At 37.9% G+C, this 17797-nt stretch overlaps 1 pseudogene; it reads right to left on the bottom strand.

The window, feature by feature from the left end:
* Positions 1-17797, bottom strand: part of LOC114446466 (follistatin-related protein 5-like) — a 108156-nt pseudogene that overhangs the window by 88715 nt on the left and 1644 nt on the right.

Below are 17797 nucleotides of genomic sequence, written 5' to 3'. Positions count from 1 at the left end.
GAAATCCCTATGACTGATTTTGCTTCATATTTATTACAAGTCGAGGTCAGAAAAATAGATAGCAGTAGCTGTAACTTTTGTTGTAATTTCTCCTAAACTAGTTTGGAAGTCCTTTTCTTCACACTGTGTATTATACACGTTCCCTATTCTCTGCTATGCAAAGACAATTGCCTTTTTCTAGTGAGAGCTAAGCAGGATTATATTTTCAATTATGGCTAAACCATTGTGTGACAATTCTGCATGCGACTGAAGACCCTTTAATAAAAATGTGTGATAGCAAAAGGAGAACAATATTTGTAAAAAAAATATACAGCCACTACATGGACAGCAGACATGTTTTAGACAGCCTCTATTCCATACTAATGATCTCAGGTTACTGTACTGGATAGCAAGGCCAAAAAGTCTTATGAATACCAAGTAAGAAGACAGCACAGATCTAAATGCAGACATATCACATAATCCTGGATAAGAATGGCTTTGTTGGAACAAAACAGGCTTTTCTTTTTCTTAAATGCAAATAATGGAAGACGACAGATGTTATTCTATTATCTTTCATGGCTTAGTGCACCACTATCTCCTTTCTCTGGGCTAATATTTGAAATATTTATAATATTATTGAAAGATTATGTGCGTTAGTCATGTGCAATCTATTGGTGAAACACGCAGTGGGGCGCAACTCTATAATTCTCTGTTCCCCCATCTAAATAACATTGAGATATGCTATTAATGATACATGAATGTAATTACATTTCTCAGAGCATTTTGCCTAATATGCCAAATGAATGGGGAAGGAGAATGATGAGAACACAGCAGGCATTAATTAGACTCATCCACGAGCAAAGCAGTTTCTGTTTTTCAGAAAGGCAATGTTATTGCTTCAAGTTCTTACAAGTTCAGACTAGTGCAAATAAATCACTTCAAATGCTTTTTTTGCCTTCTGATTTAATAGGGGTCAAATTTTAATGCTGCTTTTCAATGAAAAGATTTAAAAGCATGAATCATTAAGTAATTTTAGTGGAGGGTATTCAGCAAAAACAGGCTGGGATGGCATGATCATCAGATGTTGAAAACTACAGATGCACTGTATGTGTCAAACACATAACAAAATATACAGCAGAATACACAATGACCTCTCTAGTATGAAATGAAGATCTGACATGAGACAAGGGTTATCTGTGCAGATCATTTCCCTCTTTTTCCTCTGGCCACAATGACCACTACAATAAAACCTCATTACCAAAAATTCAACATTTTAATTGAAACTAATGAATCAAATAGGCGTATGTAATCTGCATCACAATCTTAACTACAGCTATTATAGTATTAACAAGAGTATGCTCTATGTATAAATGCCTATAATTTTCCTGTGCCTGCATCAAAAAGCCCCAGAATGCAAAAAATACTTCTGTTCTTCTGTATGAACAATAATAAGTTTCTGCGTCCATTGTTCTATAGCTGTCCATCTCATGTTTCTCATGTCACTTACATTTGTGCCATTTTATCGTACTCTATAGCCTTTTTACACTACCAAATGCAAAGAGAGAGCATGGAATCCAAGCAGGCACGTTTATCACTTCGCTTATTTGTTTCAAGTTCAACAAGACCAGTTATTATTTATAAATTGATGACTTATACCTTCCTCAAAGACATATTAGAAGACTGAAACCCAAATCTTATTCAGCCAGAAGCCGTTTAGCTTTTACTATAGTGTTTCCTGGAGAATGCGGGAAAGTTAAAAAAAATGTAAAAAATAAAAATCTACAAAACTACACTTGCACGAGTTATAGAGGCTTGTTTGGCTCTAACTGAGTGGCAGGGAGTTCCAGGTATTTCTATGGGTGGCACCACCTGAAACTCACATGACTACAGACTTGTTAACAACCCAAAAGTCTCATGAATCAAGGAGTGAAAGTTTCAGGGGGCCTGCCCTGTAAATGACTAGTAGGCAATATCTCAGCCCAGCTGCCCTGTATATTACAGTATGACACTGACAGCTTCCTTTATTCCTCTTATAAACCATCAATCTCTGAAAAGAAAATAGTTTTAGGTCCTTAACAAAGCCTTTGGTGTGAATTTCAGATGGGTTCCACTCAATATGTGACTTAAATAATATCTGTATCTTGTCACCAGTCAGCCAGAACCTGGATAAGAAACTCAACCGAGCCGCCTGTATTTTAGCACTTCAATGTGTCATAACTTTATTGACTCTTCACCTAAAGGTGTCCTAATGCTAAACCTTTTGTTGTATGATTTAACCAAATTAATAAAAAGCAATATCTGTTTTTTTATTTTATATCAACATTTAAAAATGTATTTTTATAATTTGGAACAAATAAAGTTAGTAGTAGTCAATAGTAGTAGTAGTAGTCAACCATACAAATGCTCTCTGAGGTTAACAGAGATCTATGAAGTCAGGCAGGTAAACCTCAGTTCAATGATCTTCTAAGGAGTGATGAATGCATTTTTGACAAATGTGAGTTATACTATAAAGAGGCAGGCAGTGCAAAGAGGAAAATGTGAGAATAATTGTCAGAACAAAAAGAAAAAGAGGCCAGGAGGTTGATTGTCTTCAAATGCTAGTGTTACTATAAATGCATATGTGTAGAAAGTCAAATCTATTTAAATATAATGGCAAACTGTCATTAAGCTCAGTGCTCTGAAACACCTACTCTGAACAATGAAGGCCTGTGTAATAAGATTTCTCACTGCACAGGGATGTGGGCTAGCTTGTACGAAACCCTTTGTAGATCACTTTAATTCCTACAGCTGGTCATTACACTATTCATTTGTAATACTAATTAGACTGTGCCTGTACCCATGCTGTTTTTTTGTTAAATTATGGGCGTACCATACAAGAACTGGTATGCACAGTAACAAAGAGGAAGGAAATTTAACACCTTTTACTGAAGTGTTCAAATTAAACACATGTCAATTAAATGTGTTAATGATTGTTTTAAATGCTTTCTAAGACATAAACAAGAAAGTTTAAATGTGCACTCCCTTTAAAAAAAACTTATTTGAAACACAAGTCCTCTTCAAGACAATTTTAATGAGACACTGACCCTGTCAAGAAAAACACAACCGGCAAGCACGTAGGTGCCTTGCAGGTTCAAGTCTGTCATTATTTTCTCTTTAATTAGTGTTTGAAGAAAGAGAGGTTGGGTTGATTACACTAATCCTTGCCCTCTTTCAAACATCTGAGAAATTTGTTATCATTGCCTCATGTCAGAATGACAGCTGAATTATCACTTAGCTCCAGTCTAAGTCTCTCTAAGCTGAGAGACCGCTCATTCCAACACGTCAAAACAACTACGCTAGCCACAGCCGGCTCGATCTGATTTCACACTATACTTGCTGCTCCTGCTTTGTATGGCAAAAAAGCAATTTCATTACAAAGCTTTCTCTCTGTCTCCCCTTCTTTCTTCACTACTGATGTCCTTAACCAATGACACCCTAATTCATTGGCTGCCCTATTTTGGTAGGCTCCATGTTTCCTTGCTGATGCATTTAGGGTGAAGAGCCTCTCCTCTAGGGCCCGGCTGTCGCTCACACACCTGGGAGTCTGCCCCACTATTACGCATGCTATTTGCACAAATTGCTCCATTTGTGTTTGAATATGAAATGCATTTCTCGAATATGACTGGAGACTGCATCTATTCCCTGAGAGAGCAACTGAGATGTGAGGGATATTTTACTTTTAAGTGCCGATTGCCTCCTCATCTCTTTTTGTCATTAGTTGTAAGGGAAGCTTGAAGAATTTTATGTGTCGAAGCAGAAATTGAGATTGTTCTTTATAAATGGCTCTTGTTTGTGCTCTTGCATATTTATATCAGAAAATAGCCCTATTTGAAGCACAATACAGCTCCGATTCCTACCACCCAGTCTTACTCACATCTTTGACAGAAATTAGATGTCAGTAATACTGATGATGAATACGAAAGTTAAAAACAGGAGAACTTTGTGCAGAGGCTACTCAGACAAACCTTAGCAGCAGATTGCACTGTACAGTTCAAGAAAAACAGGTATGCTGCAAGTACTGCTTCAAAGATCCACCTGAATTACCAGATGCGACTCACTTTACTGACCATTCAAAAGAAGACCAAAGAGTTTAGCTATATCTACACCTATAAATTTACTAAATTTAGAGGGGGGTTTGTGATGAGTTGAAATTCAACCTATATTGATCTGGTAACAGAAAGGCTGTGCTTTGCGATGGGGGAGGAGCTCACGGTCACACCCGCTGCTTGTTGAGGACAGCAACTGCAGAACGACACATGCTTTTAACATCAGTCTCCAAAAGTCACAGCTAGATTTGTCTCTAGTCACTCATGACAAAAAAAGATGTGGAACTGAAAAAAAAAATGCCTCCCTGCATTACTTAACGCGTTTTACTACCCAGACAGAGTTCACCTCACTCGCTTTATTTGAACCTCAGGTCTCAATGTTACCACAGCATCATTCCTCCCTTCCTCTCTAAACACTTTCACAATAAGAGCACAATTACATCAAACATCACCACAAGCACATGTCTTAAACAAAACTAACAAAACACAAGAACCAAAAAGTTCTTTTTTTTTCTTGAACTGTCCCATGCCTACAATATACCATAAATAATCTTAACCTATCTCCCATTCCACTACTTGCATTGCATATTCATAATTTATGTCACCTTTTTGGACTCCCGCAGCACAATGTCTCTGCTTGTCAAGAAAGCTATTATTGCATGAGCTGCGTGGCCGTCCTTGCCTGCCCAGGCCCTTTTACATTTGAATTTGTTGAACACTAAATTATTCAGTGATTTAATTCCAAAGAAAGTGGCGAATTTTTCTGAAAACAAGCAACCCACCTGGCCAGCCAAGGGTGCCATTTGCGCACTGATTTGTTTTTTTTAAATTACACCCGTGATAGGATTCTCATTAATCTTTTGCATTTCAAAAGGCTTTAGGGAGCATAACAATTTTTAAAATAGGTTCCTGTATGCATGTCATGACAATGATCAGACAATCCTGTGAGGTTATTTCTGGAGACTCTTCTCTGTAGATTATGCGTATACAGTACAGTAGGTTGTTGAGATCATAATGTCTGTCACAGCAGCTGTAGTGCTTTTATGTGCCGTCTTGTCACTGACACAAAAAAGAAATCTCAAATCATGCATTGAATTCTAAAAGCACCCCCTAAAAGGCAGAATCCTGGCAAAGCCAACTTGCTCATGCTGCCAAAATTCAGACAATGGTAATTGCTTGTCATATTTAGGAAAATTATGTAGGCAATACAAATGCCTTATTAAAACGGTTTTCAAATTCAGTTCAAACTAGTGATTTATTTTCTGTTCACTCTATCCTAGAAAGGTGTGTCGCTTGATTGCTGCCTTGATTCTGTACAGGCTTGTTCCTTTTAATGTTGTCTTGTTTATTTCATCTGAGCCCCAAGCTTTCCATCCCACGCATGAGCATCTCAAATTCGTTTTTTGTCATTTAAAGATCCTTCTGCCAAACTGAAAAAAAAAACAATTTCAATACACCGATGCAAACTAACAGACTGCTGAAAAGCACAAAATAAAAATACATCTCATAGATGGAGCTCAGGCATACAAATGAGGCATAAAGGGCACTATGATACAACAACAGATTTGTAGGAAATCTCCAATACCTGTGGCACAGACAGCTTTCTCTGCTGCCTGTTGCTTTGTGTGTTGTTCTTGCAATCTAATGTGTTCACTGACAAGAACAGGTACCATGTATAGATATAGTTTTATTCATATTTTCTCAAAGAGATTAAGCTGTTTTATCACTCAGCACCAAAAGACCTCTGCGAGTATATGTGTTAAGCATCAAAAAAGTGAAAAGTGAATTATGCCCTGCAGGTAAACCAACATATGACATGCAAAGTTACAGCTACAGATAATGAGCAGTTGTCCAGATGGTCAAAGAGAGTGAGGCTACATTAATTAAGACTGTAGAGATGACACCTCAACAGATAGAGGTTGAAAGTGTGGACAAGACTGCACAGGCAGGGGAAGAGCCAAGAGGGCAGGAACAACATGGTGAGAGGCCACTCAGAAATCAAAAGCTCAGGAGACCTACTTCAGTGATCCTGTTTTAATGTCTTCACACATTCATGATTTATGTTAGGCCATCAGGGGTGGATCAAGAACTGCTACTACTAAAGGTGAACAAGTTTCAGTAGTAAAAATATCTTGAAACATTATTGCTGACTGTAAATGTTACATGGTGGCCCCAGTGACATGTAGTCCTTGTGGGAGATACCATAACACTCATTCATCATTGAATATTCACTGATCTAATAATAATGCAACAAGAGAACCAATGGGCTCAATGTGTTTTTTTCCAATAAGAGACTCCATTTGTTGGAAGCAACCCCACAAAAAACACAACAACAGAGTCAATATTACTAAACGCAAATCCAAACGGAATACTTTAAGCTTTGAAAAAATATTCCCTGAAACAAGTTGATATTCTAGGCTTCCTTTTAAGCCAAGGTTCCTGATAATAATAGCCTTGTACTAAGGAATTGAAACTCAAGTTAGTTTTAAAAACAAAAATCATCAATAACACAACACAAATAACATTTCTCACACATAAACACAAAACAACATACACCTCAAAAGCAATAAAGGGTATACGTGCTATCTGTGGGACATCAATGTATTTAAGATTGAATGTGTTTGCTCAGTCATGGAAATGTGACCTGACAGCAGCTTATTAATATTTCCACTTCCCCAGGGATATGCAAATTCACCTTGTCCTCTGCAAAGTGTTACTGAAGACCTTGCTAGTAAAGATCCAAATCGCAATAACTTATCCTCAAACTCTAGCGGGCATAAATGTATGTATAGCCTATATATATGCAAGTGTGTTCCATTGTGTGTTTGTACAGTATAAGTGTGTGTTGGAGGCAGGGAAGAGGGTAAGAGTAGAGAGACAGAGCGACAGGAAAAGATAGAGCTGTGCGCAGAGGCATATAATCTGAATTCAAAAGCAATCATTTTTGTTCTCAGCTCATAAAGCCGTCTGTGGTTGATGGGTAAGGCAGTAAAAATCAGGGGGATGATGGTAAAGAATAGATCTGGAGGTTGTGCAGAGATACCTACACTCACGCAGGAGCAGCCGGTTTTGTTCAGAGAGAAATGTGCAGCGTAAGCAGAATTACAGATAATTAGAGTAATTAGATTACACAAAATGCTAAATGCAGTATGACATTAAAAACAACTCGTATAATGATGACAAATATACAATTATTTGAGAAATAAGAATACTAATAGATTTCTCAACCACATCACACACCAAAATAAAAACATAACTAAGAAGGTCACCTTGGGTACAAAAAAAAGAGAGAAAAGCAAATTTACAGACATTTTAGAAAGCAAACAATAAATTAACCAAGAAATAATTCTAAATAGGGGCACCCGTTTTGACATGAAATCAAGACAGGGGTCAGCCAGTGGTGTCAGGGTACTAGTCTTCATCATTACACACTATTTTTAAAGGACTGTAAATACATCACCAGAGTTTAAAGTATGCAAATTTACTGTCACATTAGCTGTGTTTTCTAGAGCCAAAGAACAGATGAAACTGCAGTGATATATCTCAAGCTCATTAAAGATCAAAGGAAGCTGTGAGCATGTTCTCAATGAATGTCTACCTTTGCCTACTTGTTATCCCTGCATGTCTGTGTCCACACGCTTGACTTCAGTTTCTGTATCTGCACTCCAACATAGACAACATGTCTATGTTTGCGTGTGTCCAAGCAGGCCCACTGGTGCAGCCTGCCCCACTCACAGTAAAGTGTTATCCAGAGTGTCACTGTCAGTCCCTCTCAGTCCCTGGAGAGCTTGTGTGCCCTCCTTAAAGCCCTTTAGCAGCATCTGCAGGCATGCTGCACATGGAGCTAACACTGAATTTACAATGCTCCTTGTGTTTTGACCTTCAAACTTTTTAGCAAAAAATATCACAGCATGAAGCTTGAGCTGCCTTTAAATTAGATCAGAAAGCAAATCAATCAAAAGTACTGCCTGATCAAATTATGGTCGATTGCGAGATGTTGAGATTTTAAGATGTAATTTATAGATATTATAATTTTGTAACCTCATCTAAAAAAGGTGGGTCTGATTTCAGCAAAGCGCATTCCCTTTTACTATTCCGATTAAGTCCTCAATGACTCAATGAACTTTTCGCTTAGTAATCTTTATTGCTCTACTGCTTAATTAAATCATATTTCACAGAGATTTACAATGTGACTGAGATAGTGACTTACAACTTAGAGCGGAGAAAATTTAGTATTTTTGCACAGTCTAATTATGACTCTGGGCTTTAATCTACATATGACAGTATCTAACTGGCAGTGGTTTCTCTTGTGCATCAAGGCCAAAAAAAAAATGTTCCCTAAAATTATAACAATATTACTGTCACTTCAGAATAATATACCAGGGTTTGGTGAACATGATGGAGACTCACAATTAAATGTTTACAAAATCCACGGTTTAGTTTGTATCACATTTATGAGGTCATGGTTTTCGATTCGGTTCGGTTTACATTGTTGAGGTTTTTTTTTTTTACCTTATTCTTTTACTAAACAAACTGAATAGCCTGATGTTATTTATCTTATTTGCATGGCAGCATGATGCACATACACACAGACACGTGTGCGCACACTCCCACCAGCAGTTAGAGCGTGTGTTGTTTTTTTATTTGACGACACTCACAACTCATGCAATATATAGGACCATATATAGGATGCTTCCAGGTTTGACACAAAAAGACATTCAAGTGCTTTCAGCATATGCCGAAGGAAAAATCATCCAACCATCTGTTGATTTCTTTTCATATTAGACTCAGCTTATATTGTTTTGTACAGCAGACAGATGATTTTTGTGTCAACATGTCAGAAAAATGCCATTTATATATGTATTTTTAACCAAGTAATTAAGGCAGGAAATGACTTAGAATCTAGGATATTTTTCACCACCCCTCCTTCACCCCTCCTTCATCTTTTCTCACCTTCCCTCTTCTGCCTCCCAGCTTTCTCCCCAGTCATTGGCTGCTTATTAGAGTCTCTCTGTCAGCCTTGTCCCATCTAATTCTCACCCAATTACAATCTAAATGAGCCACAGGACTGCTTAACTTGCTTTGCCTCTTCCCATTGTTTAATTTGTGACGGTAACAAACTCTGATTAGGCCTCTGCAAAGGTTCATAAATTAAGCACTCAAGAGCGAATTAATCACAATTCCCTGGGAAGAGAAATGTGCAATATTCAATTTTTCCATATGGATTCCACTGACAAGAATAACACACTGGGAAAAGAACACTCTAAGAGAATGACTGTGTATTTTCCAGGCAGTGACATTCTGACCGGGTATAGTATCACAAAACAACAAAATGTCATTTTGCTAAGAATTTCTGTCTAAGCCTTCCAAAACTCTTGCATATATATTTGCACAATGACAATTTTCACTAGTCGCAGCTGCCTTCCAGAGGTAAAACTGGGTCAATTTGATTAATGTCAGCATCTCAACATAAGGCATGCAGATGCCACAATAAAAAGTTTGCCAACAAGGGAGAGGATGAGTGGAAAGAAGAGTGAAAATAAGTGATAGACAAAAATGGAAAGGGTCTGACTTGAGGTATGCATGCAGCACCTGGAAGGTAAGCAATTTCCCATTGGGATTAATAAAGTATTTCTAATCTGATTCTAAATTCTGATTCTGGAAAAAAAAGACAATCCCATGATCATCATCCATGGAAAACGGAGCAGAACAAGAAAATGAAACACAATTGACAGTGGATCTAGTTTAGCATACAAACAGGCAGTGGATAATTAGTCTCAAGAGAGAAATCGGCACATCCTGAGTGGAGGAAAAAAAAGCTCAAAATACTGAAGTGGATGTCCTCAAAAGACAAGGCAGCCATATCACGGGCCTGACAGCAGTCTGAGATTTTCACCCTTCCCCACTTTTATCTGTCATATTGCAACGGATACTTCAGAAAACATGTCTTGTCGTAGCAAAGATCTATGTAAATCACTAAATCTTCTTTAAACCCAGAAAAAGCACTGACACCACTCACTAATATCTGGTATTATTTAAAATTAACGATTGTGCTCAGGTACTATGGGAAGGGAGAGGTCCCATTAAAGCCTGAATGAAATGCAGGTATTTGAGAAATACCACATAGCATCTTAGTGATACATCTTGTTACTTTTTTGTCAGTAACAGTATTTTTTCATCCACTGAGCTTTTGATGGTAGTGATGCTTTCATTCAGACAAAAAGGAAATGACAAAAATATAGGTCACCACAGACAAGCATAACACACAAATGCATACACTTAAGCTATCACTGACATAACAAAAAGAATATACACTGTAGCACCCACTTTAAATATCAAATATATGTTTCCAGTTATATACAAAAATGACCCTTCGATGAAGTAAAACTGAATTCATGGAGTTCATGGTAATGAATCACAGTGTTTATTGAGTTTATTTATTGAGTTATTGTATCACACTGTCTATTGTTTTCAGTCACTTCCAGAATTTATTTTGTGATGACGTGAGCCAGATGAATTGATGATGGCAACATTGTCCTACAAAAATACACCACAGTCAATGATTGGCCAAGTTGCTAAATGTGGCGGCTTTCCAAACCTTTTTTTCTCAAAAACAACTAGTGACTTTCTCTGGTGACTTTTGGAGACTGACGTGAAAGCACATATCATTCTGCAGTTAGGCTACTGCCCGCGACAAGCATCGACCTTGAGCTCCTCCTCCGCCTCAAAGCACTCACAGGAGTTTCACGCAACAGTTTCAGCTGCAGTCACAGCAGAGAGGAGACCCACACCACTCTGCGTCCAATCGTGCGCAAAGCTGCCACAGGTCCCGTCATGGCTTATAGAGCAGGAGACCCGACACACGCACACTGTGAGAGTTAAGGTAGTGTGCTGCTAGACCAACACAATGCATGCACTGACACAAAAGTCTGTTTCACTTATATAGTACACAAGTACACACTACAACATAGTGTTAAAAAGAAATCCGTTAGCAAACATCCAGAGGTAAAACAAAAAGGAAAAATGTGCACCAGCGGATTCTGAATAATGAATACGAACAAAAGAAATCCTGTAGGTCATGTTTAGGTCATGGAAAAGCAAGCACCGAGAACTCCCAGAAAACAGCACTTAGCTCCAGAGATGAAGACAACACATTATAATGGGCCTAATGGCTATGGTTGAAGACTTGTGTCAGATAGGAAGCAGTAAACCCAGCTGTTACAGTAACTTCTACACAAATTAGCTGTACTGTATATTGTACAATACCCCACTAAATAAACAATGCTAATTGCTAATCCAGAAAAAAAAACAATACAAACATCTTCAACAACACCTTAGCCAGGCACTCGAACAGACTCCATCAGAAGTGGAAAAAAAAACGACCAAAAGCAGCAAAAATTAATAAAGTTTGTGTATCCACTTCTACCACACTTGTACCAAACCCAGAACTATAACTCGCTTGTGACATTCTCAGTCCTCAACAGGCAAACGCTTAAATTATTTAAGTAAGAAGTTTCAAGCTGATAATGAAAATCTCTTTTCCTTCTCAAACAGTGTCAATTGCTAACTACTAGTCTGCCACTCCCACTACACTAACCACGCCATGTCTTGTCTTACACAATCATCTGAAATCATTTTACATGCTTTTAGACAATTCATCTGAGAGCAGCGAAGCAATAAAAGCACTACTGTAAGAAGTCGGATTTTTCACACAGTTATATCATTATCAGAGTTTTCCCTGTAACCAGCTGTGGTCCCTTTCATGGGAGCCATTTATATGGGAATTACATTCCAGCGGCACTTCCTAGTAATCAGAAAACCAAAGTGCACGCCAGAATAACAACAGAAGGAAAAAAGGAATCTGTAATGTAGCACAACATGGCATATTTTGAAAAATGCTGTTTGGTTTGAACACTGTAAGTGTACTCACATTGATCGATGTTCCCGTCTGCTTTCCCCTTCTCCTGCAAACAGAGAACACACACAAAAGTGGTTATTACAGGCTTGGAGGAGTGAGACAAAAACAGCCCTTTCTGCAGGTTTTTGCAGACCATCCGTTATTGTGCCTTTACCTCTTTTCTAGCCTATAGGAGAAAAGGCGACAACTGAAAACAAAGGTGAAAAGGGAATGAAAAGAAAAGAGTCAGAGTGTGTGTGAGCATGTGGTGCATGGCAGTCTTTTGCAAAAATGAACCCCAGACTCAATTCAATCACCCTAATTGGAAATACAGTTGGCAACAAGTTGCCGGAATGGCAGTGTCACCATATTTTACTGGAATGTTTACCTGGATGGCAAACAAATTGATACCACTGTAAAATCTGATTTGTCTCAGATGCTACTACTTACATACATGTGCTCCTTAGGCAAAAACAAAGGATCGACATGCTGTTTAAAAATAGAACAGAAGCAGGTCTTCCAATTCAACACCACTTCTGAAGAAGCCAATATGTGGGAGCAACTGAAGTGTTGTGACATTTTGCATTCCTGTCCCTCAGTGTGGATGTCACCGGTAATGAGGCTCAGTGATAAAACATGTGTGCGTCTGCAAGGCTCCCTTGGATTCCCACGAGACTAAGAGCCTCATGAGAAACACAGCAGTTTTCGTGCTTCCTGTCATTGCCTCCATCTTTGCTTCTACATCTATATCCCTCTTTTTTTGCCTCCCTCTGCCATCCGTCCATCTTAATTGTGGACATGCTTCCTCATGATGGCAGGATAAAATTGAGTGTGCTCATCAGCACCGCCTTCCATCATCTTGAGTGCCGCTGTTTGATCAATTGATTAGAGAATCAAACCAAGCATAGAGGTGAAAGAGAGGCTATGTGCTTCTTTCTAAAAATATTGTCCACTTTACTGTGAGTCATTGGATTTCTTTCTGTCACTGTACTTAGTGATAAAACCACACATGGTTGATTAAGAGTGTGATTATATGTTTCTCAGGTGCTACAGAGTCACTTTCAGTGGGTGCAGGAATGTAAATAATTACCACACCAGGATTTTTTTCTCCACCACACTTCCTATTTATCAGAAGGGCTTATAACATTGATGTATTTTTACATACAGCTCCTATAAGATTATGTCAGTACTGAGATATGTTGACAATATCACAAAAAGGCAAAGAGTCAATATCCTAACCTGTTTAGCCCGAGGATGTTTGCGTGACTTTGCGTTCGCTCTGTTATGGCTCCTGGCATAGTCACTACACATGTCAGGCATGTTACACTGCATTATTTAAGAATTATAAATAATTATGACATATACAAGGCATTACTGTTTTTCAAAACAAGCTGAAGGGGCTTTCTTATATCCAAGAACCAGAAGGGTTAAAAACATCAGACGTCTGTTTTGAATAGAGATATCACAGCCTGGAAAGAAAGGCTCTTAACCGTTTACAATCCCCGAGAAAGAAGTTTTAGTAACATTAAATGCATGTGTAATATGTAAGAGATAATGTATTGCTGCTCTTATGCCAACACCTAGCCAGGGTGGTCTCTTAGTCCTGCTAACAAGCATTGCTTAAAGCCTAATAAAGCTTATTCCTCGAAAAATGCTACAACACATCACTGAGAAGCACAGTTTCACTTTGCCTAATAACAGCAATCATTTTAACATGTTATCTTTCCACAAATTAGTCAAGAGGTTTCACAAGTTTCTGGACAACAGTTGAGTTCAGACCTACGTGAATTTTTTGATCATACAAAAATATTGGAAATCAAAGTTTTAATTTTTAAGTGTGTACTGAAGAAGTCAATATTTCACAACAATTGAACTGTGGCTTTACATCTGAAAGAAGCAGTAGATCCTATGAGCTGGTTTAAAAATGTGCACTCTAGATGTCTCAGTACTGTAGTGTTATTAATGTCATAGGCTGTTTCAGATTTGTCAGCTTTATTAGGTTTGGCGGTAGCAATAGATTTCAAGTGTACAAACTGAATAGCTAGCACAAACAAATCTATGAATGCTACAAGCCTCTATTTTAAAACCCACAAAAAAAACAAAGACTGACATTGCTGCCACAGAGACTGACATTTTGTGGGAATGCAATCTGAACAACAGGGCAATTCAAGCCAAGCTGTGTCTGTGTATGAAGTCTTCTTGAATATGCTGTCTCCTTCTTCACTTAAATGCACTGCAATGCAGGTACATTTTATCTAAGTCCTTACAGTTGTATGTGCCCACTTACTTTTTGTACATCTCGCTCTAGGTTTTAAAATCCAGGCAACAACAAAACCCTTCTACTAAAATTAGATACCTGTATGCCATCTCAGCACTGCAGTTTCAACACAGGTTCTCTTTGACATTTTGAAGATAATACCTGAGTAGGATAAGGAGCAGAGCAGAGAGGAAAGTTGGATCAGAGTCTGATTTAATGTCTGGTGCTTATCTAACAGTAGCTGACACACAACTTTTTTCCATCCATTTTAGCCTTGGGCAAGTGGGTAAGAAAGAAGTTTCACTTGGCTCAGAGCTAAACTTGTTTGTCTCAAATGAAAAATGTAGGCCTTAATAAGTCCATGTTGCACACCTCTGTCTAGCATTTTCTCTTCATTCTTGCACATTTAGCTGATTTTTAAAAAAAATAATCCATCAATTACAGAACTACCATTATCCATTAGCCAACACTTAACAAACCGGCTGTGTTACTAGCACAGCCATTAACATACTTGCAAATAACGTGAGAATACCAGATTGAATATAAATAGGATGAGAGCAATGGCTTCACTGTAGTACACATTGACATCTCTCATTGGAAGATTGCCCCTGAGTTGAGAGAAATTAAATAAATGTTAGAATGCCAAGATTGGTGGCAAAATATCACACATATTCATACTTGTGGTGTTATGTTTGTCCTCACCTATTACTAGCTTACTCATGCACATTTGCCTTAATATATACACTACATGTCCAGAGTATCAAATAAAAAAAACTTATGGCAGAAGCCAGACACACACAAAATGATGGATGCTCCTTACTGTGATTATCACTTTTCAATATACCAGATGTATGTGCTAATCCAGTATCTACAGCCACTATAATTATAGTTGAGAAGAGTATTATTGCTTCGTATAATAGTAAACATTGAATATGTTCTGCCTGCCTAAAAGGTATTCTTCAGAGCGCAAATTATCTGGAGAGTTACTGAAAAATTGTGAACTCACCCTGTGGGGACTATAACAAAATAAAAAGTAAAGCTGGGGTTGAAGTCATAATCTAAATGCAGCAGGGATCGCCCCACAACTCAAAATTAAAAACACACGAGAACAATCTCCAACCACAGGGAGACGGCTATATTCCCTCTTTTCATTGTCCCTATTCAATGCATAACCCTCTTACTTCTAAACCTGTAATCCAATGAGCACAATCCTCTCTTTCTCTGTGGTTACTACAGCATCACTTAGCCAGTCTGCTCTTCATATGGACAACACTCCCAAAGAGAATCCTAATGTTCCAACACCGAGTCCCACACATTTTGTCTGACCTTTGTTGCACCATAGCATCTTTTCTCTATGCAAACTAATATACTGTAATTGTGCAGAAGCTACTGCAACCCTTTAGTATTGTCAGCACATCACACACATTTGCTTGCTCTTTGTCCTGCAGGTATCTAGGAGCTTGAAAAGAAGTCTAAATCAAAAGGCTTTCATCAGGACTTTTTTTAAGGCCTGTTACACCCCTAAGAGGCTTTATTGTTCTTCTGTTTACATGTTTAGTATTGTTTTGGGGGATTTTAGTAGCAGAATTAAAAGTAGGAAAAAAAGAAACTGGTGTTGTTTTGTCAGTCCCATAGGCATTGAAAATGCTTTCTGCATAATATGAATTCATGGACTTTTGTGATTTACCTCGGGGTTGACTTTAAATTCTGATGCCAATTGACAGCTTTTTAAGTTCCATTTCTGGCCAGATAGAAGGATGGTGGGATGCCTGTGAATTTGTTCTTTGCATCAAGGGATTTCTGGGGACAGAACCATCAGGGCAAAATGGCATTCCACAGCAGACTGCCAACTTGGCAAAGCCCAAAGTGAGTGAGACTAAGAACAGACCAGGGGGTGTACATGCTTCATTTTTACAAAGAAGTATAACCGCAGGGCTGTGTGGTATGTGTCTGTTTGTCTGTGCGTATGGCAACCTGTTAGGGGGTTTATGTTTCTGTTATGCAGGGAACATTAGATAAAGGGTTCAGTCTTGTTGGCAAGGACCTGTTTGCTCTCAGGGTGAGTCTTTTTAAAATCATACTTCTCTTGTATGCCATCATGATAGATGCTACCAGGCGAGCTCATTCAGAACTTGCCCCTGAGTGTTTAAGCAATTATCTCAAAGCTGTTGTAAATGGATAAACAAACAAAAGCCGAGTTTAAAAATGAAGCGCAGACAGAAAGAATGCCGATGTAAGACTATTAGTTTGCTGATGCTTGTAACCAATACCCAAAATACATTGTGGACCAAATTAAACTTAGTAGAGTTAAAAGGAGGATATTAAAAGCATTGCACACACTGCTGTGTTTGCATTCATCTTACAATGTACTTTAAATAAACTGGCTATTGAAACTGTGCTGATTGCGTATCAGTTTGACTATCGACAACTGAAGACAAATTTATTTTTTTTTATTTTTTAATCACGACTGATGATCACTGTAGATAAGCTCAAGTCCCCCTTATTGCATCCTTTTCAATATGACAAAACGTAAGCAGTCTGACAGACTCTGTTCTCTACATGCCTGCTTCAACTGCTTGATTCTAACCAGTAATGGCTGTATTTCTGCCTGGCTTCCCACTGAAGCCTGAAATTCATTTGTAAATGTATCAATAACAAATGTCTAATTATTGACTGTTGAATTCAAATTATTTTTCAATTATACAGTTCATTTCGCACCGACAACACATGCAACATTTTGCTTGTGTGTTTGCGTGTACATAATGAGAGGAACGCAAACACAGAGATCAGGAGAAAAAAGGTGGGGGAAAAAAAAATTTCCTTTTGGGAAAACTGAAATGCAGAAAACGTACGTGTCTATTTATGACAACACCCTGATAAAAGGAACCATAATGATGAACAGCTGAAGTGTTAAGGTTGAATAAGTGGTGCTATGAATAGGTGGGATTCATTATGTCACACTAAACTATCTTACTGACATTTCACCAGGGTATGCACTATTTTAAACCAAATTTAAATGAATTAATTACTTCTCATTTAGAAGTTATTGTCATAAAAGTATGAAACTGTAATAGCTTACAGACCTGTTGAGTGCTGCTTGTTTACAAATCTTGCTAGGAATAAATGTTTTTGACCTATTTTTGTTGTAAAATGAAATGTAAGTTAATCTTGTTAATAGCCATGACCAGCCTGCCAAATGTTTGTCCTGTTCTGGCTAAAATGGAGTAATGAATTTTATTTTCATGTATCATTGAACTGCAAATTATTATTTAGAAATAATTAATGGTAATGCAGCAATTAAACCATGAGCCATTTTATAAATAAATAAATATCAAATTATGCTGTGCAGTTACAGGTAGTTTTGCATAAGTTCAAGCCAGGAAGTAATGAACGGGCCTACACAAGAACAAAAACTTGAATGAATTTAGCCTGACTTACATGTGTAAACAAGCAAAAAGTAATGGATTTTAACCCCTCATTTACTTATTCCTGTTTAATATTATTGCTGCACTTGAAGCGTACATGCGGAGACATTTCTGGGCCACCCTGGACAATAACAGTGTGATGTCAGGCCATCAA

The sequence above is a fragment of the Parambassis ranga genome, chromosome 14 (genome assembly GCF_900634625.1).
Source record: "Parambassis ranga chromosome 14, fParRan2.1, whole genome shotgun sequence".
Taxonomy (NCBI): domain Eukaryota; kingdom Metazoa; phylum Chordata; class Actinopteri; family Ambassidae; genus Parambassis; species Parambassis ranga.
The sequence above is the reverse complement of the archived record's forward strand: the minus strand, read 5'-3'. Positions and strand labels throughout refer to the sequence as shown.